At 36.9% G+C, this 24,299-nt stretch overlaps 1 pseudogene; it reads left to right on the top strand.

Moving 5' to 3' along the window:
- The first annotated feature begins 7,095 nt into the window (after window positions 1–7,095).
- Window positions 7,096–7,948, top strand: LOC106833035 (serum response factor-binding protein 1 pseudogene; annotated as a pseudogene).
- Window positions 7,949–24,299: the final 16,351 nt, after the last annotated feature.

Raw genomic sequence — 24,299 nt, 5'->3', positions numbered from 1 at the left:
AACTTGAATTATAAAGTAATAGTAGTTGTTGAATAAAGAAGAGCAGGTAATTGTAAGGCTTTTTCTCGCGTGTGGGATAGATGGAGGAGGAGAATTGGATTTCTTGGACTGTGCTTGAGAATTAAGTTAAGGATGGAGGTACAGAAGAGATGAGAGATGACACAAGGTATATTTCAATGGAAAAGTAATAGTTAATATGTGCTTGCTTCTGGGGATAACTGGAAGCCAGAGGCCTAGGAATGAATTAAGGAGAAAGAAAGTCATAGCCTGCATAAATTTACGAAAGTAAGAAAAGCTAACTAAGGATGTTCCTGTTATATTTCAATCCACGGAAGCGGTAGAGCTGATTCAAAGGATACACAAATTATGATAGAAGAAAAAAACCTGGAATTGACTCATAGTTTCTTTGTCCCAAAGTAGTGTATTTTCTTTTTTAAAATTAGAACTCAGGCCACTAAATTTGTTATTGTGCTAAAACTAGGAACAGAATTGGATTATCTCCTGGTTTTGACTTTCTCCTTGGGAATAAACTTTTACTACAAAGTAGATTGTGGCATATAGTAACGGTATTTTTATTGTACAGCTCGTTGGTTTGTATTAAATTCCCACCCCAAGATCTGCCTTCTTTTTACAAGGAAACATTGTTCTATGGGATTGTGTGTTTAGATATGCATTTAAAACATGTCTACCACCTTAGGAGAAAAAATAGCCTCTGAGATTTGGACCACACATTGTTGGTACAGAAGCTGAAGATGATGTTTTCATTTACCTCACAAAATGCCACGCTTTTCTGTGTTTAATTTCTATTTCCTTCTTTCCCTCTACTTTTCACCCTTTTTGCATAGTTAAATCTTCAAATCTGGTAAAAAAAAAAAAAAAACAAAACCTCAACCCCACTACATTTATTCTAAATTCACGAGGATTGTATTTACTTAAAAAAATACTTCTTTCAGGATTGACACAGTACTTCTGCTTTCAGTAAATCCAACAATACTCAGTGTTACTGGATGTTGGATGGTAGCTTCACAGCATTAAGAATGCAGCATGCAGCATGATGAAGATCAAAATGACTTACGCAGGCTTGAGCAGCTGTGCTGCCCATAGGGTCAGGCATTCTAGTTGGTGTGATGAAACGTTTATAAATTAAACCATTCATGTGCATTTTGTATTGATTTTCTAACATACAAAATGAGTGTCTTACCAGCAGAATAAAATACAATAAAATATGTGTTTTTTTAAATTGTGGGATCAATAATACGAAGAAAAATTCAGAAAAACAAAGAATAGTATTGATGTCATCGGGGAAAACTTCACTTAGACATTTGGACTTGAGCTTAACTTTGAAGAATTGGAAGAACATGGTTAAAAGAGAGGAAGGAAATATTTCAGCAAATCATGTCAGCGAGGGGATTGCCCTAGACCAACTAGAATCGCATTAACCTGTTAGCCTCTCTAGTACATATCTCATGCGAGTGGGCCTTTACTTTTATTTTTCAGTGTGTTCTTGTGGAGCCCTTGGCAGCTAAATTTCCAGAGGAGATTTCACATCTGCTTGTCATATAAACTTCAGCTCCGGTCTAGCGGTCTAGCGAGGATTAAAGTCTTCCTGAGATCCTGACTGAGTAGCATTTCTCCCGCTTTATTTGACATAGCACTCTATCATAGCGATGTTGGCTCCTTCCCCACTCACTGTGTGCTGTAAATCCACTGCACGCTACAAGGTCAGCTGAGTATTAGATGCAGGGTCCTGTCAGAAGTGCTGACAGCTCCATCTTTCTGACGGAAAGGGAATGCTGGGTCCTGAAATTTGGTTGCAATCCTGGCCCAAGAGTCAAAAATGCTTTCATCTGAAGGATGTGATGATTATTATGGACTATGTTTCTATGATTGTTAAATCTCTTTCCAGACATGAATCTTGTGTTGTCCCTTCTTAAAGTTTTTGGAAGTGCTGAGAGGGAGAAGGAGCTATAATTGAAAATGGGCAGGAGTGGCAGGAAGAAAATAAGTCCAGAAAGTGACACAGAATTATATATATATTTGTTATGTATCTAGTAGTTACATTATGCTTCATTTTTCTGTAGTGCAAGATGGGAGATTTATTTTAAGAATATTCATTGCTTGTATAAGGATGCCTTTAGGATCATTTTCTCACTCTGCTTGTCCTGGTTAATTTTCATTTGAAAAACAGTGATTTCATTGCTTGAAAATAACAAGTTACATTAAAATAGAGAAAATCAAAAATTGCAAAATATCTTCTGGGTAAAAACATTGTGGTAAAGCTATATCTAACTATCTTCTTTCCTTAAAACCTATCAAAATAAAAGTTAAAATATACTTTTCAAAAATAGTCACTAAAATTTCCCAGAAACAACCAAATAAGGAAAAGAAAACGATACCAGTTCAAAGAGGAGTGGCCAAGGAAAGAGATGGAAGATTCTACCACGTCTCAGGTTGCTTTTTTTTTTAAGATTTTATTTTTCCTTTTTCTCCCAAAGGCCCCTGGTACATAGTTGTATATTTTTAGTTGCAGGTCCTTCTAGTTGTGGCATGTGGAAGGCCGCCTCAGCATGGCTTGATGAGTGGTGCCATGTCCGTGCCCAGGATTTGAACTGGCAAAACCCTGGGCCAACAAAGCAGAGCGTGCGCACAAACTTAACCACTTGGCCATGGGGCCAGCCCCTCAGGTTGCTTTTAATACTACCTTCACCACCAAAGCAGGGTTAGGGTGTGAGTGCAGGATAATGCAATCTTAAGAATAGATGAGTGGACTAACGAGACTGAGTGGGGAGATGGAAAAATATGGCAGAGAAATTAACCCACAAGAGGAAAAACCCTTAACTGTTTCCATTGGATCTCAGGCAGGGCTAGTTTGATGGGCATGACACTTGTGCATAGGGCCCCACATTTAGAAGGGCCTCATGCTTGATTTAATACTCTGCTATCACATTCTTGAAATTAACAATTTTTAAACAAAGGGCTCTGTATTTTCATTTTGTACAGTGTGCCACAATTTATATAGCCAGTCCTGATCTCTGGGAAAGAACCCACATCTGGTCTCACAAGAGGGATTAGATGCAAGTTGGAAGAAAAATCCCTAAATGAGGCACTAGCTACCCTGAACACATATTAGAATCATCTGGGGAACTTTTTAAAAATTACAATGCCCAGGTCATATTCCAGACCAATTAAAAGGAGTCTTGATGGAGGTGAGGACAGATGGGGATAGTGGGGCAGGGTGGGACAAAGCACCAGTATTTTTAAAAGCTCCCAAGGTGTTACAGTATTCAACCAAGAATAACAAGCACTGAAAGGAAAAGGAATGAGAACACACAAATGTGGAACCAGAAGAGACAGGCACATTAAGAGGTCCGAGTGAAGCAGGCAAACTAGACTTGTGAATTACTATTGATGAGTGTTATTCTTTGTGTTTCTGTTTGACCTAGAAATTGTTGCTGGTGGAAGAGGATGAGAGAAGGATTTGAATGATTGGGATGATTTTCTTGGACAGAAGCTTTATCTTAAGAGATCTACTCTAAATTGGAAGAAGACAATACCACCTCACATCTCACGAGCAGTGAGTAGGAAGAACCTCAGTACAGGACATTTGAATTTCAGTAGGGAGAGCAGAATTTGTGTTAACCAGAATGTGGTGCCAGCTGAGATCTGTTGGTAACACCTACCTATCAAACTCCGGGTCAGGGAAACGCAGATTCCCAACAAGCTGTCTACTAGTCTGATTATAAATTAACTAATTGTAGAAGTGGAACTAGAAATAGGAATTTTCCACCTTAAATGAATGGACCTAGCGAGACAAAGCTTTATAAATTATGGTTTGAATAAGTTTAATGCTCCCTCATTGATAGGAGAAAGAAGGAGGCAGGCAGTCCCTGGTTAAATAGAGGTCTATAGGATTAGAGATTCTCAACATTCCAGGGAAGGCAGAACAACTATGAAAGTAGAAAAAGTGGGGGATGGTATTCTAAAAGCCTGTGAGTTACCGCAGAAACTGGATCTTACTCTTTGGGGAGGAAAAGTACTTTCATCAGAAAGTTTTAGCAGATGCAAAAGTAGCAATATGAACCAATCTCGTACAGTAGTCTTCCCTTATCCACAGGGGATACGTTCCAAGACCCCCAGTGAGATGCCTGAAACCACGGATAGTACTGAACCCTATATATACTATGTTTTTTTCCCACACATACATACCTATGATAAAGTTTAATTTATAAATTAGGCACAGTAAGAGACTAACGACAACTAATAATAAAATAGGACAATTATAGAAATGTATTGTAATACAAGTTACTGTGGATCATAGCAACCTCAGCATGTGACTTTTTTTCTTTCCTTGCTAAGTCAAGAATTTTCACCTTTTCCTTAAAGGAAGCACTTTATGGCTTCTCTTTGGCATATCCAAAGTGTCAGAATCATTACTCATGCATTTGAAGGCTATTATTAAGTAAAAAAAGGGTTACTTGAACACAAGCACTGTAATACTGTGAGAGTCAATCTGATAATCAAGATGGCTACTAAGTGACTAATGGATGGGGAGTGTATACAGCTTGGGCAAAGGAATAATTTACGTCCTGGGCAGGACGGAGTAGGATGGCAGGAGATTTCATCATGCTACTCAGAATGGTGTGCAATTTAAAACTCATGAATTGTTTATTTCTGGAATTTTCCATTTAATATTTTCAGACTGTGGTTGACCATGGGTAACTGAAACTGCAAAAAGTGAAACCACAGATAAGGAAGGACAACTATATCCTTTTTCCTTAGGTTTCCAGGAGAGATAGTCATTGCGATAGTCATTGGCTTTGAGAGCCAACTGAGTTCAATTATGGCTCTTATTGAGTATGGTTAGGCATTCTGGGGTTGAACAATCCTGGCCTTGGTATCTTATCAAACCTTGTGAAGTATTACACTAAAATAAGCCAAAGTCTTTTACTTCAAACACAGCATTGATGCTTAAACTCAAGTGCTAGGAGTATCACCAAGTTACCTCAATCAATTTTCAGTTCTTAATTACTTTGGATCAGTCTAATCACCAGAGAGACAAATTCTTAATAGAAATGCATTGAGACTTCTGATTTCTCAAAATATAGTAAATGAGCATAGACCCACATTCTTCCTCGCACAATCCCCATCATGGACAGAGTGCAAAAGGCCTATGGAGGCTGATGGGTTGGTTAAACTATTGTAAAAAATGAGAAACATCAAGGATGAGAAATACAAGTTGGCTGGGTGACAGTGTGTCTATTGAAACAGCATCCAAGAGTGGAATAGGGCAATTGTATATGTGAGTATGGGTGAGGGAGAGATTGGTAAGTATGCCCTGGTCTTCCTTAGTATTTGATCTGTAAATTAGAAAAAAATCCCATCCAGCACTGGGCTGACTAGGAGTAGTAGGGTAACATCAGAACTACTCTAGGACACCCCAGCTGAGGTGCGCAGTGCATGACAACACAGCACAACAAGGGATAGTGATTACCACATGGAAAAAGAAGGATCAGGGCTCTTTGCCCTGGAAATAAACCCATCTCCATCCTCAAAACTTGGAGGCTAGGACTAGAACATTGGTCTTTCCACACAGATTCAAATTACTAGGCTAACAAACCACTATCTACAGGAAAAAGTCATCTCAGAGAGAAAAATAAAAAGGTGTTTTAGCACAGCAACCACTCTAGAAGAAAGACAAAAAAATGGACAATCTGGACAAGTTAAAGTAGATTTATAGGACCAGGCAGAAGAAATATAGGGGATAATATTGGGAACATGACTCAAGAAAAATAAGACACTAAAGTATTGACTGAAAATATTGAATCTGAAAAATAATATCGCTGGTGAAAAACAATTCAACTAATAAGCTGAGCTGCAAAATGGATACAGCTGAAGATCAAATGTGTGAACTAAGAGAAAAGGAAAAGTTAACTCTCCCAAAGCCAAGACAGTATATCATGACCAGGTGGGATTTATTTCAAAAACACAAGTATTGTTCAATAATAAGCAATATAGCAGTAAAACTTACGATATTATATCCAAAGGTAAACCCATATGACGAATCTCCATAGGTGCTGAAAAAGCATATCACAAAATTTCACATCCATTCTTGATTTTCAAATGATTAATTAAAATTAAAATAGATGAATATTTCCTTAACATGATAAAATGTTTGTCTTGACTTAAAATACAACAGTTTACTTAGTGGAGAAAAACTGGAGACATCCCCTCTATAATCAGGAAAAATAGAAAAATGTCTACTACACCATTGCTGTTTAACATTTTATTTAAAATATTAGCTAACACGATTAGACAAGATAAATATGTTAGTGAAACAAGAATTGTGGATTAAGCTAAACATAGTTAACATATAAATCAATAATCTTCACATATGAAAGCATCTAGCTGGACAATATACTGAAGAGTACACTCCATAAACAGCAAAGTAAAATAAAATATTATGAACATACTAAACAAGAAATATGTAAAAGTGATAGGAAAATTAAAATGTTTCTGAAGAAACCGGAAGGAGGCTTGAAAAAATGAAAATACTCAATGTTTTTGGATATGCAGATTTAACATAAAAAAACGTCAGTTATGCATAAGTTAACATAAATGTAACATGAGCCTAATAAATATACCAACAGAGTTGAGAATTTTCAGGAGAGCTTACAAAGAGAGAAGAGTAGAGAGTTTGGGCTGGAACCTTTAGACATATTAGAAATTTTAGGAAAATTAAGAAATCGTAGCAGAGGGAAAGCAATAAAGTAAAAAAATCTTTCTTTTCTTTTTCTTTTCTTCTTTTTTTTTTTTAGTTAAATGATTGACTTTATGAATACCTAGTCTTAATAAAATGAAATCCTTAAGAAGCAGTATGATACAGTGGAAAGAGCATTGGAAATTAAGTGATTTGGAATCTCCTCCTACTCTAACAATAATCATCTCTTGCACTCTGAAAGTAATTTACTTTGTTCATCTGTTAAATAAAGGCAAATAAATTGAAATCCTCAAGTTATTATCTGTCTAAAAAGTCTGTGAATCACAAAATCAGGTTTCTGCTTTGTCTTCATCTGGATTCAATGTTTTTTTTCAAAAATGAAAAGAATGCTAAAAGCTGCTGTCAAAGTTTTAAAAGATGCAAGACAAAATGTTGCTGAAGTTAAGTCATTAAAGAATGCTTCAAAAGAAAATCACTCCAAAGACACACTTTGTGTTCAAATGATGGTGCAAGCAAGTTACAGCATGAAGTAACTATTATTAGTGAACAAAGAGGGAAAGAAGCCAAAATATTGACAAAGAAACCAATAAGCAATTCAAAAGAAAAAAATAGCTAAGATGCAACACAGACCCAAAGTAGTGGACTTTCCAAATTCATCAAAGCCTTCAGAAAAGGAATTTGTAGTTTTCCCTGAGCCCCAGAAGACATCTGGTGACCCGAAAATGAAAACGTTAAGTCAAACCAAAAAAAGCAAGGGTCCAATAGCCCTCTTGGTGGTAAGAGTGATGGGCAAGAATCACATGAGGAAGAAAGGTTTTATGAACGGTCTTCTATGTCTTAGGGTAGTGATAGTGGTGATGACTTCTTCATTGGGAAAGTCATTCTTCTGAAAGAAGGAAAATAGTTGCCATTCTTCAGTTAAGGAACAAAAAGAAACCCCTAAAAGTGTTATCCGAAAAAGATATACTTGAAATCTATCATCATATAAGAAAGGACAAAAACAAGTCAAGTACAGAAGCCAGGGAGTTTCAATCAGTGCTTTTCCATTCTTCATCTGGATCTAAAAGCTCTATAAGAAATTGCAGAGAACAGCAGGCTCTGAAAGGCAGAACTCCAGGTTTGCAGCAAAAGGAACCACAGATCAAGAATCAGTTTCTTTAAAAATACAAAACCCCAATTGCAGCTGCCCCTTCTTCCTTCATGGAAGCAAGCAAGAGGTGAAAAAAATAGCAATCTAAAATTGTTGTTTTAGGGGAAAAATTTACATTCAATGACTGATTAGTAAACTTTTTCTGCGAACATTTCCCTCTAAAAATTCTTTTACTTTCTTTTTTTTTTAACTAGCCTATTATTTAAACATGTATTTGACTAAGTCTCAGGAGAGGTTGTAGAAATGTTTGTTCTTGTCTTTGTTTTTCTTTCCTAAATGTCTTCAAGTTATGTTTACATGAGCCTTTCACAAATCAAGTGCATACTCAAATTGATTTTTAATAATATACTTCAGAATCCTTCCTCTATGAAATAATTTTGGGATTATAAGTGTCTCATATTTCTCATTTATGCTCATCATGAAGTGTATTTCACTGGTTCAGCTCTGTTTTTGCCTTGAAAACAAATGTCATGATATATTTAAAGTTACAATAGAAAATTATGAGGAAACTGTAGCTATTTAAAATAGATCACTTCTGTTAAACTTATTAGCAAAACTAAGAAACTTTTATTATGGGTATACAGATAATAAATTATACAAATCAAAATTAAAGTTTTATTATAGTTTAAAAAATAAAATAGATCCCCAAGAAATCTCAAATATTAGCACTAGGCATTTAGCATGGATTTCTCTTTTAAAAGATTTATATTTGTAAACCGTCTGTTGGTTAGTAACTACTTTCTCCTATGGTGCTTGAGTGAGTTTATTAAAAACTTGTGGAACATTATGTTTTGCTATTATGCAAACTCCCATAAAGAAACTTAACTACAGGTAATTTGACACAATGAAACATTAAATATCCTTTTATCACCATAGGAAGAGATGTTTTTATCACCACAGGTAGTAAAAGACAGCCATTGCTAGAAAACAGATAGAACTTTTTGCATCTAATCTGCCAGAACACTCATTTTAAAGTGCATTTAAATGAAGAAAGTGGAAAAATATTCAGCAAAGTAGCACAATGCCAATTTTTAAGAGAATTTTAGAGAAGCAGTTCTTTCATAAGATTGTCAAAGGCAAATGAGAATTGCCATTTTGGACTAATAAAGGAGAACAACAAGGAAATTGACTAAAATGACTTCTGTCATTAAAATTAAGCAGGATGTGAAAATATTTAGAATAAGTGCTGAACGTAAATTAACTATTTCAAATGTATTCAATATGATTTTACCAAATTTTCAGCGCTAAACCCTGACATTTTGACTTAGGAGTTTTGTAATTTTTTTTACCTGTCTTGTGTGAAAACATTCAGCATACAATCAACTCTCGATATATATTTATTGAGTGTTAACAGTCACCCAGGAAGTGTGTTAAGACTTTTATCACTTAATCTTCAACTCCATAGGATTGCCACCATTTTACAATGAAGAGATTGATGCATAGAAAGTTCAACTTGCTTGCCTAACTTCCAATAGGTACTAAGTGAGAGATTTGGGATTCAAACTCAGAGCTTTCTTCCAAGACCATGCTCTTCAATTACTCTGCCTTACATTCATAAATCTGACTCAAGCCAGGTCATTATAGGAACTAACCTCACTTGCATCTTTCCTTTCAAGCTACACATTCAATAAGGAATTATGGCAGAATTTAAAAGAGAAGATTGGAGGACAGGTTTGGGATATTAGCCCTCTCTTATATTTTCCTCGCTTACTCAATCTTCTGACCTCTATTCCACCTTCCATCAGTTGTCAGAAGCAAAAGCCAAGTAGACAAAAATTGAGAAGTCTAACTCATGGCTTTCTTTTTGCATTCTGTTTTTCTTCTTTGTGCTCAACCTCACACTTCTCTTTGGACAGCTTTTCTTCAGCAGGGACTTGTTTGATTGGATGTTACAGGAGGATGTGAAGTCTGTTATTTAAGCTTTCTCTTGAGAGCTGGCATCAAGCAGGTGCTATTCTAGTCAGTATCTCTGACCTCTACAAAATCTGCTGTTTGGGAGTGTTAAAAAGCTAGGCATTATTAAAAATCCCATAGCTGGTTTGTGAAGTCAGAATTTCCACTGATAGATTAACCTGATAAGTAATGACTCTAATAAGCTTATACACTGTATTATTAAAAGCAGCATTCAAAACAGAATACAGCTTCTCTTGGGTCAAGGAAAAATCAATTTTGTTTCATTTCATGTTAATTTAGTAGAGAGACTCTGCATACTCACTAGTCACAAGACCAACAAGATTGATTAACTGTCTGAGACTTTAACCTTTCCTCTTTATAAATTATGACTAATATCCACTCTTTTGTGAGAAGAAAGGATGTATGTAAATGAGTTTTAAAAAATTGTTTATTTTATTTTATTTTTGGTGAGGAAGATTGGCCTTGAGCTAACATCTGTGCCAATCTTCCTTACTGTGCATGTGGGATGCAGCCACAGCATGGCTTGCCAATCGGTGTGTAGGTCTATACCCAGGATTCAAACCCACGAACCCCAGGCTGCATAAGCTTAACCACATCACCACTGGGCTGGCCCCTGTAAATGAGTTTTAAAGCTAAAATATTCTGTGTTAGAATAGATATGTTCTATTATGAGATGTATTGTTTCTTTAGCTAATCCAAGTTAACTAATTTAAACCAGAGAAAAGTTCAGCACACTTCTGTCTGAATTAATTCATCTTTATTTATCTATAGATTTATACATATCTTTGTTCAATAACTCTCAAATGTCTTCTGCAGCTTCTGATACTAGAGATATAGCAGTTAACAAGGTAGATCATAAATCCAGCCTTTATAGAGTTTACATTTTGGTGGATATCTTGTATCTTGAGGATTTTTTTCACCCTTAAAAATTTAGTAAGGGACAACTTATCATTGACTCATCCCAACTCTATGTATAATTGTAGCTGTCCATTTAGAAGAGTTTATGCCATAGCCTGAGTTGCTATTAAATGTTACAGGGTGTATGTTAAAAAAAACAAAATAAAACACCTTGACCTGTGAGGATGTCTTTAGGACAGGGTACCTCATAGAGCAGTCATAAGTTATATAATTGTATTCATGTGCATTTCACTATCATTGGAAGTTTACCAGACTGAGTAGGTCACTACTGTTGTTGAATGTGTTTCTTTGCTTTCGTTGATCATTTTTGGATGATATTTTACATAATTATAATCTAATTGGTTAGCACATAAATTCCACCTTGTATTTGTAAGAGGACAATTACATAAAAGTGTTTATCAAGACTCTTATACTCCTTCAAGATTCAGAAACTTTCAAGGATGTGATGACATTATTAAGTAAAAGTACTTTAAAAAGAAGAGGTACTCAGAGAAAGGAATGCAGAACTGATTATCCAAACTTTTCAAAATATTTTCCCCAGATTTATGTTATTTTCTTTACAATTTAGCACAAATTGGGGCTGGCCCCGTGGCCGAGTGGTTAAGTTTGCGCGCTCCACTGCAGGCAGTCCAGTGTTTCGTTGGTTCGAATCCTGGGCGCGGACATGGCAGTGCTCATCAAACCACGCTGAGGCAGCGTCCCACATGCCACAACTAGAAGGACCCACAACAAAGAATATACAACTATGTACTGGGGGGCTTTGGGGAGAAAAAGGAAAAAAATAAAATCTTTATAAAAAAAATTAGCACAAATTTAGTGTCATTAAGTAATATATATTAAAATGGAAACTCAAAAGTTCTTAAAAATTTTAAGCTTAAAAATTACTCCAAATTACTTAATTGTAACCATTTTCAACATTAGCTGGATATCATTGTAGTTGAATATACACATCTATGCCTATGTACAAATAGAGGGATAAATGGATGGGGGGATGGATGATGGACGGATGAATAAATGAGTGGATAGGTAGAAAGAGAAACAAAACATATTTTACAGAAACTGAATCATACCATAATTATTTGATTAAAATATTAAATTTAATTATACTTGAATTTATCAGAAAAAATGGAACAGGAATGAAGCTAAGAATGTTGTTGAACTTTAAATGTTTCATAAACATTAGTTTATTAATACTTAAAATACCCCTTATGGTTAAGAATAAAGATAAGAAAAATAGTGAGGGGGTATAATTTTAAGTTTCATTTTTAAGTAGTATCAATTCAATTCTGCCATTAATGATGAAATTAACACCTTTTTACCCACTTTCTCTCTCCCTATCTCCTAGTTTTTGTAGCAATTTCTGCTTTCTAAAAGTGTTTAAAACCTACATTCTCTTTTATAATCATAATCTCTGCACTTTTGTTTTATTTTTGCATTTAAATGGATTCAGTGCTCTTCCCTAGACATTTTACCATATTCATGGTATATGAGGAATTTTTTTTTTTTTTTAATCATCTCTTGGTTGGCTGGATTTCATTGTCAAGTTAATTTTTTGGATGCATTTTCGGGTAAGGTTCATGGATGCCATACTATCGAGAACTCTGTTTGCTCTTAAAATTTTATGATTACCTATGTCTGGCTTTTTTTACTTCAGAGAGGATACTGAGCGCTCACTACTGTGCTAGACTGAGTATACAGAGATGCATGTTTCGAAATTCCTGACCTGGAAAACTTTACTGTACTAAGTGCAGTAACAATTAAGCCCGAGATGTTGTATGAGTTTTCAAGACAGGAGGAGCAGATTGATCAAGAACAGAGATAAGAAACATTACGCAGAGGTACCACGGGAATTTAGATAGTGCTGGAGAGCCTGGTGAGACAGAACAGGATGACAGCAGGTCTGCAGCTGTAGACCTGCACCAGTGCTTAGAGGCCTGGAACCCAAATTTCTTCATAGGAAATGGTATAATATATTGGGTCAGTCAGTTTCCACCCCACTCCCACCCCTATCCTCAGGGCCCTGCTGTTTGCTGCCAGTATTTTACTGTCTTTTGGCGTGGAGTGTTAAATTTGTCATTTCATGGCATTTTCATTCTTTTTTGAGTTGGCTCTATTACAGAGTTGTGACTTTTTCAAGAATGGCTCTTATAACACACATATTCCCTGAAAAATTTTTGGCACACATTTGACAATGTCTGCCACTTGCTTTAACACTTGAAAACAACTTGGCCGCTAATCCTATTGTGGTATCACACCTTTTTATCAATATCTGCAGCTAGTACTCTGTTTTCAAACAGTAGATGTTGCTTTATAAAAGGGTAAAGCTAGTTTAATGTTCAGTACTTATAAGTGGCTTTCTTCTTCTCTTAGGATATCTGAAGAATTTCATTTGTTTGTTTTATCCTTTAAGATAAAAAAGTGTAAGTGGGCGTTGTGAATTTCTATAAGTTGTCCTCTGTCTTTTTTTTCTTGAAAAAATATGTCCCATTTTCATTTATGGTTTCAGTTCTTCCTGCATCCAAGGAATATTTCACTGTGTTTATCTTGAATAATTGTCTGGTTTACTTGTTAACCTCTTTATTATTGTGTTACATCATTTGGCCTTTCTTTTTTTTTGATCTAGTGTCTTCTAATTAGTTACGTATTTATCTTTTCCCTTTACACTCATCTCAAATCTATATATCAGTTTTTCAGTTTGAAGTTTTATGTTTTCTTCTGGTTCTAATTTGTTTATTTAGTCCATTTTGACGTTGTTCAGAGTCGTATTTTTTTTTCTCAGCTCTAAATTCTCCATTTTTATTTCTTTGCCTTGACTCGTCGTTTTGTCTTGGAGCTCTTGTTTTATTGAACCTAGTTGCCTAAATTCTGTACCATGAAGAATTCTCATGTAGTTGCTCTTCTATTTCTTATGTTTAATTTCAAACTATATCTTTTGTTTCTTTATTTCATTCTCCTTTGTTGTACTCAATATGTTTACATAGTTGCTGTGCCCTTTTTTTCTTGTTGCTCTTGTTTAATTTGGGTTTCTCTTCTCAGCCTACTCTATTTTACTATAGGTGAGTTTACTCTGCCACTCTCTTTTTGTCTTGGTGTGGGAGCTGAAAAATTCACTTTTCCCCACCCCCCTCAAAAAAGGTGTCAACCTCCTCATCCCCAGATTCTGTGAATGTTACCATAAGTGTCAAAGTGTCAACAAAGCCATTGCAGATGGGATTAAGTTAAGGATTTTGAAATGGGAAGATAATCCTGGATTGCCTGTGTGGGGCTGATGGAATCACAAGAATCTTTGTGAGAGGGAGGGAGAAGAGTAATAGAGCAGAGATATGACTATGGAAGCAGAAGTTGAAGTGAGGAGTTTTGAAGATGAAGGAAGGAACAAGAGTCAAGGATTGTAGTTAGCCTCTAGAATGGATTTTCGCCTCGAGCCGCCAGGCAGAACCAATCCTGAGGACACCTTGATTTTAGGCCATTAAGACCCATAATGGAATTCTGACCTGCAGAACTACAAGATAATAAATTTATATTTTACGCAACTAAATTTGTGGTAATTTGCTATAGCAGCAAGAGGAAACTAACACAATAAGGGATCTTTAGAATAATCCTTTCTCTTACATTTAGACCTAATTTGAGCCATTTTATTTTTGGGAGAGGTGTTTTTTTTAGTTACGGAGTATTGAGTTAATAATTCTTGTTCATTAGCCTGGTTAAGGAATCACTTATGCTTATTTCATTGAATTATATTTTCTTTTTATCTCAGATCACCCGTGCCTTCCTGATGCTCCTCCCTGTAGGCATATATTTTAATGAACTTGACTTCTATCCTTGGAAATTCATTCTATAGCATGCACCTACTACATTTTGCTTATCCATTCTTCTTGGGTTGGAAACTAAACTAAAATTCCAACTCCCTGTTAGTATAATGATGCTATGACTGTCATCCTTGTAAAGACCCTTTTATGTTGTGTGGTTCTATGGTCATAGGCTACATGCTTATTTAATTTTACAAAATGTAGGCTAATTGATCTTCAACATGGCTACATAGATCAATACTTCATTTTAGATCATGGTCTTTATAAGATCATTTAAGTCCGTTTTTCACATATCCTTCTAACCGTTTGTAAGGTTTGATCTAATTTTATCATTTGAGAGACGTGAAATAGTATCTAACCTTGTTTTTTCTTTTTCTGATAGCTAACAAGGCTGAGAATTTCTTGATAAATGTGCCTATCATTTAGTGGTTGTGAGAGACTGAGCCCATGGTATTGGGGGGAACACTCAAAGACAGGGGCTGTTGGGGGTAAAGGAAATTGAAGGAGACTAGATCATGGCCTGGTTCTAATATAACTGCTAAGGTTGGAAGTAAATACATATTGCTCCTAAGGGTGGAGGTGTATTCAGTGGTATTTAGGAGGTAGAACGGAGCTAACCTCAGAGTTCAAACCCCATACAGAGCCCAGCTGTTTCCAGAAGATTTAGACTGGGGCCTGGACCAGAAGCATAAAGAATGAGACCTTTGGGCTTGACCAAGACAGGATTCATGATGAGGGCTGGGGCTGGAAAGCCAGGGGCTTCCTCTTTTCCCAAATTGCTTGAGAAGTGACAAGAGAAAGAGTGGCAAGAGAAACAATGGCTTGTTTTAAAAATACATAAGACTGTTCTCAATAGTGGGGGAAATTCAATAAATGTTAGAGTTGTATGGAATTATGAGATCTTCTCAAATCCATACCTATTTACCAATATACACCTCACATATAACTTACATTTGTACATAAGTTAAACAGCACTATTAATAAGATATAACTCTTACTGTTTTCTATGAGACAGGCATGATTCTAAGCCAAGTTCTCTCAAGCACGGCCTTATCCTCACCACTGAGAAGATTTAGTAATGTGGTTACCTTAGACACATAAAGTAATTTCCTTTGTTTAATCTAAGTCACCTGTTCTCTGGTTTTGATATCAAGTATAAGGTGTAAAAATTTAAGTTAATGATCATTTCCATTGGATAAAAGGCATCATCCTAGTCAATGGATTGTCACAGTCCTGCAGTCCTTGAATACTAGCTGGGTCCCTGGAGTGCACTGATGTAATCCATAGGTCATAGTATACTGCTGAAGCCTTAAAGAGGGCTTGCATCATAATAGCCCTGATGGTGTACTGAGCACTGGTCAGGACAGTGATTTAGTGAGGAGATAGCCTCTCAAATGGTTTGTTGTTCTTGAATGTATTAATTTGATTCTTTATAATCAATGACTTTCTGAAAGCAGAGTTTCAGAGAGAAAGGTAACTGATTTGAGTCACTCTCCAAAGAGTTGAATCATGAAGCGGAAACAAAAAAGGAAACACCTGGAAGATGCATACATCCCCCAAAGTGCGAACAAGACAAAAAGTATGTGTTAAGCGTATTCTATGAGCTCAGGGTAACCAGGCATTGCCTCGTAAAGAAAACGGGAGAGAAGATTCCTAGTTGTGGTGGTGGAGGGAAGGAAGGGAGGGAGAATGGGGAAGGGGGACAATGAGGACGGGAGATGTATGCTAGTTTTTTGAGGGCCCAGGCAATCTGAGACTAAAGAGGAAGTTCAACTAAACAGATCCTTGTCTCTGTGGCTTAGCATCTGTATTACCTACACCATGTCTGAGTTACTGTGTCACAGACATAGTGGTTGATTAATATAATTTTTCTTATAAAAGGTATCTCCTTTTATTTGATTTTTGCCTAAAGGCATTGGTTAATCAAATGATGCTGTTATAAGTTTTCCAATAGTACTTCCTCCCATTAGTGAAGAAGAAAGCGTGGCTCGTAAAGATGACCGAAAAATTGGGAAAAATGTTTAAGTACTTAAATCTGGTTGTTCAGAGATGAAGGTATAAAGTCATAAAGAATTTATTTGCTCAGGAGTAAAAAGAAGTTGCTTTGCCTCAGACTATGAAGATGTAAATGTAAGACTCCTATGTGAAATGTAAGAAAAAAACAGGATACACACACAGACACACACACTGTTTAACCAGGATGGTAAAATTGAAGAGAAAGTTTGGCTCTTTCTGGAAAATGGGAAGCTGAAATAGTTCTGGTTGCTGTGGAGATTAAAAGTCAACCAGTAACTCCTATGAGGAAGAATCATTGTTCAGTGGTGGGAGGGAGACAGATTGGAGCCAACCCCAAAGTTCCAAGCGATGGCTCATACTCCTGAAGAGAACTTGATATTTCCAACAATGTTTGACATTTCTGCATACTCCAGTGGGTCCTTGGAGAGAGGCCTGCAGAGGGAATCTGTCTTCATTTCACCTTCAATAGAGTTACTGCATGTTCAGAGATGTGTTTGAGTGTAAACTGTAAGACAAGTAAAACATACACTCACACCTATTCACATATACACATATATAGAACATAAATAAGCCAGGGGAACAGAGATATTAATATCTAACATAACTGCACACTAGCTATGTAGTAGGTCCAATTATTTGCCTCTCAAAAACACATTACATCCCTACTTCAGTAGTTAGATTAGGCTTAGTAACTCATACGCAGATGAATCTATTTATTGTTTATGTAACAAATCAGAGTCTAGGTGCAGGCCAATAGGGCAAGTCTCCTCCATGACTTACTTCATGGGCTTGGACTGATGAAAACTTTCTTATCATTAACATGCAGCTTTCAAATAGATATCAACACCCCAGTCAGCGAGAAAAGAAAAGAGCATTGAGGGGCACAGAGGTCTGTACAGTTATGCTTGGAAGTGGCTCATGTGCTTTCCACTTACTTTCCATTGTTGAAAACTTAATCACATGGTTAGAACTACCTACATGGGAACTAATATAATCTAGTTGTATGTCCAGGTAGAAAGGAGGCAGCTAGCAGTCTCTGCTCCATTTACAAAGAACACACCTTGTGCAAACCCAGTCACTCATGATATATATTGACACAATAAATATTACTGTCTATTTATAATTTTCATAGGAATCATCTTATGCTATCCATGGAGATGGAGGCCATGTGTATTCACTGAACATGTCACATAGTAGATTCTGATTGTTTGTTTAATGGATGGATAAATACACAAACACTGAACATAGATCACATCTCTTTTATTTTTATTTAACTTTTTAGAAACGTTGAGTTTACAAGAATATGCTCTGCAGCCTAGACACGATAGAGTGGTCCCAACTCAAGACCAGGAAGCAAAGGATTCTTCTCCTTCAGAATACTTCCCCGGCGTCTCTTCTGTAGACAAGCTGGCTGGTGCTGGTAAGGAGGGACGGCTTAATAGAATGCAGAGGGAAGTTGGGATGTAGGCAGAGCCCAGAGAAGAGCTGAGTGATTCTGCCCAGTAGTCAATACAAGGCTGCCCAGTACCGAAACAATTTGGTGAATGCCTAACAGTTAAGTCGTGAGGCCTTAGTGTCAATATTCTATCTCTTGACCCCTTCAGAACTCAATCATTCATACTTGTTTCATCCGATGCAATTTTCTGCTTGTATGTTACTATACACTTGGCCATACACTTTCTTCATTTATTTGGCTCTTCGCAAAGTTCCGTGTTCTGAAAGCTCATGTATTCTTTGTCTTACATCCTTTGATTTTTCACATCTTTGTGTTCTCTCATTATTCCCTTATACTTTACAAACAAACTAATTTGACTAGTCTCAAAGCGAGTATTTACAATAATAACATTGCACATCTAAACCACATTAAAATATGTAAAACACACAAATCTATAAATATAAGACATGTAATCTAGACACATAGGTATGTGCTGAACTAACACACAGACACAAAGAACACATAACATCCTCATTCAAACACAACTCACTCCATATTCAGATTTCCAAACCAAAAGAATCACACATTAACCCTAACCTAGTTTTAACCAACATGTTATGAGTTTACACATGTGAAGCACATCACATTCACTACACCATTTTTCTGCAAATGTGCATAATACATCTACCAGAAGCATTCATGAGACATGACGATAATCTTAAACAGTTAAATAATGAGCTACGAGCCTGGTTAACCTTGAGACAGGGACAGTGGCATACTTATAATCAATAGTGTATTTCTTCAAAAATGAAAATTTACCAATTGTTTCCTTGGAGATTGTGAATCTCTGAGAGGTGGGATATAAGGGATGAAAGTGTGAAAGATGTAGAGGAAGGCAAATGGTACCAAAAATCTTCACCAAGGTGTGTATGTATGAGCAAGCGTGATGGCAGGATCCAAATAGCAGCACAGAATACTGAAATATGCCAGTTGTCTGCCGAAGCTAAAGATAAGTGTTCAGAACAAAATAAGTCTTTCCATGGGGCCGGGACAGAGTGGAATAAGTTGGGGAGAAGAGTGTGTGAGAGTGGAATGAGCTGTTTTTTGTGACTTTTATTCCATTTTCTAGGAATCTCAAACTTTAACCAATACAATCCTCAATTTGGGTACTCTTTGGAGAACAACAACATGGTCCATGAGGCAACAGACAGATCCGCTGAATCAGAATACTTCTCATGCTACTCTAGTTTCTCAAATTTTTACAATGTCTCTAACACTGGTAAGGATAAAGAAAACGCAGCCAAAGTCTAGGCAGATCAGGGCAGTAGGATCTGAGCACACCTGTGGAAATGCAGCTCAGCATCTCTGCTTAGCCACTGGTAGAAAAGTGTACCTTGGGCCCAGTCGTAATCTTCTCTTCTCTCTTCTTATTTGGGCGTCGAGGTCTCCGTTTCTGTACCATCAACAGGAACTCATTACAAATGTTTTTCAGCTTTTTGCGTTTTAAGGAGGAGCTCTGTGCATACATTTTGGAAAAATGCATTTATTGGGGAAGAGGTAGAATTTGTAGGCACCTTGTTCATAATTGCTGTGTTGTCAGTTAAACTTAACAGTGAAGAATTAATGTAAAATTAAAACATAGCTAGTTGTAATCCAGTAATGTCTGACAGCAGAAAATGTAAAAGAACGTGGGACTGTCGGTCAATCATGTTGAAGAGTCATATGGATAACGAGTTGGCAAAACGAGCGCACAATGTAAAACTACAACATATAACTATAAGTTAGATTCTGCAAACACAACAAACAGCCAGTTTTAACTCTGAAGAAGATGATTTAATTGAATAATGTTGTAGAGAAGGTAAATAATTTTTAAAATAGTTAAAGATGTAAAAACAGAAAACACTAGCAAGAAAAGAATAAATTAAAAACCGAAAAGTAGTTTGAGATGTGAAAAATATTGTCTTAGAAATTATATAAATGTGGATGGTTAAATAGCAAATTAGACATAGATGAAAAGAAAAGCCATGAACTGGAAGATAGAGTTAAAGAATTAGCTACAATATAAATCAGAGAAAGAAATACATGGGAAACATGAAACAGGGATTATGATAAATGAGGCTAAAATTTCAAAATATAATGCATGCCAACTTGAGGTTTCATAAGATAAAAACAAAGAAAATAAGACAGATAATCAAAGAGATAATGGCTAAGAATTTTTCAGAAGTGATGGGAGACGTGAATCGTTAGAATCAGGAAACATTCTTAGGAAGTGCATTATGGAGTAGATAAAAATAAATCCACACAAAGGTACACTAATCCCCAAATTCAGAACTCCAATAATAAAGACCTTAAAGGAACTAGAGAGAAACACAGAATGCTTTCACAGGAATGATGATTTGTCAGACAGTAAACTTCTCAATAGCAGTTGTAGAAACCTAATGTCAATTTGAAATAGTATGCTGAAGATAAAGAACAGTCACCATCCTATGAGAATAGAGTGAAACAGAGAAATTTTTTGGAGAAAACCCAGAAAAACTAAAATGTAAAAAACACACCCAGAAAGAATCTATTTAGAAAAATGAAATAGAGAGGAAATATGATAGTCAGAAACAAAAGGTAACCTAAGAAATTGGTAATGCTGTGATTGAATATAACTAGGCTTTGCTGATTAAACGCCAAAAATCACAATCACTAAATTGGAACTGGCCAACAAAACAGGTGTGACTAAAGTGTTGCATGACAATAATGTGTAAGAGAGTGACTGAGAGTTCAAATGTTCCAAGTTCCTTATTTCGCACAAAGAGTGGGTAGCACCACTAACTGAAACAAGCAGCTCTGCACTCAGGAAAGAAGGGAAATAGGGTGAATAGAGCCTCCTCATTTGGAAAGCCCCATTTAATTCCAAATATATGGAGATCCTTAGTCTAAGGTTAGTATATTTCCTTATTAGCTATAAAATGCTGTAGGAAATTACCATAAACTTAGTGACTTAAGAAAACACACATTTATTCCGTTATAGCTCTGGAGGTCAGAAGTCCAAAGTATGCCATATGGTGGGCGGGGGCTAAAGTCAAGGTTCTGTACTGGTAAGTCGGGTTCCTGGTGGAGACTCCAGTGGAGAATCGACCCCGGGACTCTGCTAGCTTCTAGGGGTCTCGTGCACTTCTTGGTTGGCAGCCTCTTTACCTTCTCGTTCCAAATTCTTGCTTCCATTGTCACATCTATTACTGCTTCTTTTGGCTTTGGTTGCCTTCCTCTTGTAAATATCCTTGGGATCACATTTAAGACCCACCCATATAATCCAAAATAATCTCCCTGTCTCAGGATTCTCAATTTAATCACATTTACAAAGTGCCTTTGACCTTATAAGATAATATTCACAGGTTCTGGGGATAAGCTATGGCCATCTTCAGGAAGGCCATGTTCAGCCTAGATCAGCGAAAATGAATGTGTTAAACATAATGACATATGCATAGTCAGGTAAACAAATATTAAACTATCTTATATTGACTGCGCTTTTTGTGACAGCACAGTTCCAAGACACGCTGCAAGCAGCTCCATAAAGACAACATACACATATTCACCTGGCCATCCCCACTTGGGAAAAATTAAAAATTACTGAATGCTTATATTTTAGAGGTTTTGCTGGAAAAGAGACTGCTGTTTCCATGCGTATCTAGCACAGATTGAGCAATCAAAATATACTGAATGGATGAAAAATTGTATATATCTCATTAATTTCCATTCGATTTAACAGAAATCTTGAAGAAACAAAAGGATACTCCACAGCCTGCTCTTCTTCCCCAGCCGGGGGAGAAAAAATTGTCTATCTTACAATATTTATACAGCCTCTTCTTTGCCAACAAGAATACTCGTAAGTGGAGACGTCTCAACTGGAGGTGGGGTGGGGAAGTGTAGTATTAAGCATAGCTGAGAGAGGTGGCTGAGATTTCCTGTCCACAAGTTGATAGATAGGAGATAGAAGCCAGGACAAGGCCATGTCCAGACTACACCAAGAAGACAAGGTCACTTTTTCCCCTAGGAGGTATTCATTGCATCTGTATAAAAGAAAATGTTGAGAGTCAAGAGAGATCTCAGAAAGGACAAGAGTCTAAAAGTGCAGGAACAACAGAACAGGGCAATGTTTGAGAAGGTGGAGGACTAATGAAATGGCAGACTTGTCAGAGAAATGGGAAGACTAACTCAATCTGTACCTGAGGTGATGAAATGTGTTGGTCACAGTGTGGGCAAATCTCTGACACCAGTTTGAAATGGACCAGAAAGATCTAGTGTAAAGCATCTAAGGAGGACATAGTGGATTCCACTTTTGTGTTCAAGAGGAGAACAAAGTACCTTAGTGTATATTCTCTCATGGGTAAAGAAGGGACAGAGATTTGAAAGAGATTTCTGAACTTCCTGCCTCCTACAACCTTCTACCCTCATAAAGACAGGTGGATATTTACTCCATCACACCCACAACTAGACTCAGCACCATATGCTCATACTTTTCCCTCCATAAAGACTCATCCCTTCATTCTCCATTCCCTGCTCCCATTTCCTTATACTCTCAGACACACGCATAAGCTCGTATTCTCACATATTAAACCTCCATGCCCTTATTTTGCAGCATATGCATTCCTCCAATTTACTTTCTATAAGCTCAATTTTTTCAATATTGCAATCTCTAATTTGCACAAATAATCCGACTCTTGTCAGACTCCATGTTTCATTAAACAATGTGTGAAGCCATCACAATCATATAACATCTTCTAGAACTCTTCTCTGTTCCCACTCCCTTAGTGCCTTCACATAACTCCACAATCTTGGAGTTCACATGATCTCTATTCTATCTATCCTTCACATAGTCAGTCTGGAACACTTTTGTGGCCTCAACAGACCTCACAAAATTGCTCAGATCCACACAGCCTCTCATCTAAACCAAACAGGTGTTACGTAAGTACCTGAACATCAATCGTATGTGGCACACAGATCACTCATAATACGTGGAAGATGTATTGCCTATGCATATAGAAAATTATGCTGCAATGTCACCCAATACATCACACTCACATGTACAATGGCCATCTCACCGCCACACTCACTGCATGAGATTGCTGAGGGAACATGACGGACGTTCACACATCAGGCTACACTCACCAAACATGACATGTACACTAACTCTGAAAAATATACCACAAACACTTAATTTCACCATCCCCACACAAACATGACCCACCAGCCGTGCACCAAAGATCTAAGAGACAAAGTGGATGTATTTGGAGGAATCAGAATTTGGTTTCAGACTTACCTGAGGTTTTTAAACGCACAAGAGGACTTAATGTGTTTGAGTTATTTTATCAGGAATAAGAATTTACCTGTTTCTTTACTGAAACTTGGCAATGTAAAGGCAGAGTCTTTTCCATTGTAAATGTCAGTTATGAGGAAGGAAGAAAAGCTAACTGGGGATTTTCATGATATCTTTAAATCCATGGTCGAGATAGAGCTGATTCAAGAAATACACACATTTTAGTCAGAAAAAAACCAATAACATAGAATTTACCTGTAAACTGGGAAGGTTTCGAGATCGTTTATGGGGGTAGACATTATAGATGAAAAACTGAGAGCCCTGTGTGGGAAGGGGACACTGGGAAAGGTGACACACTGATTAGCCCAACGGATTGCTGTGCCAGGTAAGAGTAAGTAAGCTCCTGAGAGGGAAGCTGTGACCAATGTCGGGAGGGATAGTCTGGATTCAACCTTTGGGATTGTATTGGGGTGTCCTACTCAGGGTCAGAACCCAGCAGTTCCACCAAAGTCCTGGTCCTGTGGAGCTCTGGCAACAGAGGCCTTAGTGTGAGGGTCCACAATAGCAGGCGTCTTGAAGAGGAGGCAGGGGACCAGAAATGGAAATCATTGCACTCTTTCCAGTAAAATCTAACTCTCCCAGGGAGCAGCAGGACATTCAAATGATCGTGCACAGCTGACGAACTGAGCTACTTGACCTGCATACATACTCCAAATTTATTCTTCTAGTCAATCGCGTAGTAATAACAAACAATACTGGCACCTTAGCATGTAGCAGGCCAGAATTTGAGGCTCTGATACACTGCAGGAAACAACATAGGCTCCTCATACGTAATCAGAAACACCATTCCAACAAATATTTTTGTATACCTGGATGTTGGAGCTTTGAACAGAATCTAGACCGTGATCTTCCTGAGGATAGATGCCATGTGTGTTATTGTATGTGGTATTCCTTGAATGTTTGGTGAAGGCACAAGATATCATATATCTGATTTTCCTTGTCTTTCCCAGAAGTCTTAGACTCAGTTGAAGACG

Source organism: Equus asinus, chromosome 9, assembly GCF_041296235.1.
Source record: "Equus asinus isolate D_3611 breed Donkey chromosome 9, EquAss-T2T_v2, whole genome shotgun sequence".
Lineage (NCBI taxonomy): Eukaryota > Metazoa > Chordata > Mammalia > Perissodactyla > Equidae > Equus > Equus asinus.
This window is presented reverse-complemented; position numbering and strand designations above follow the sequence as displayed.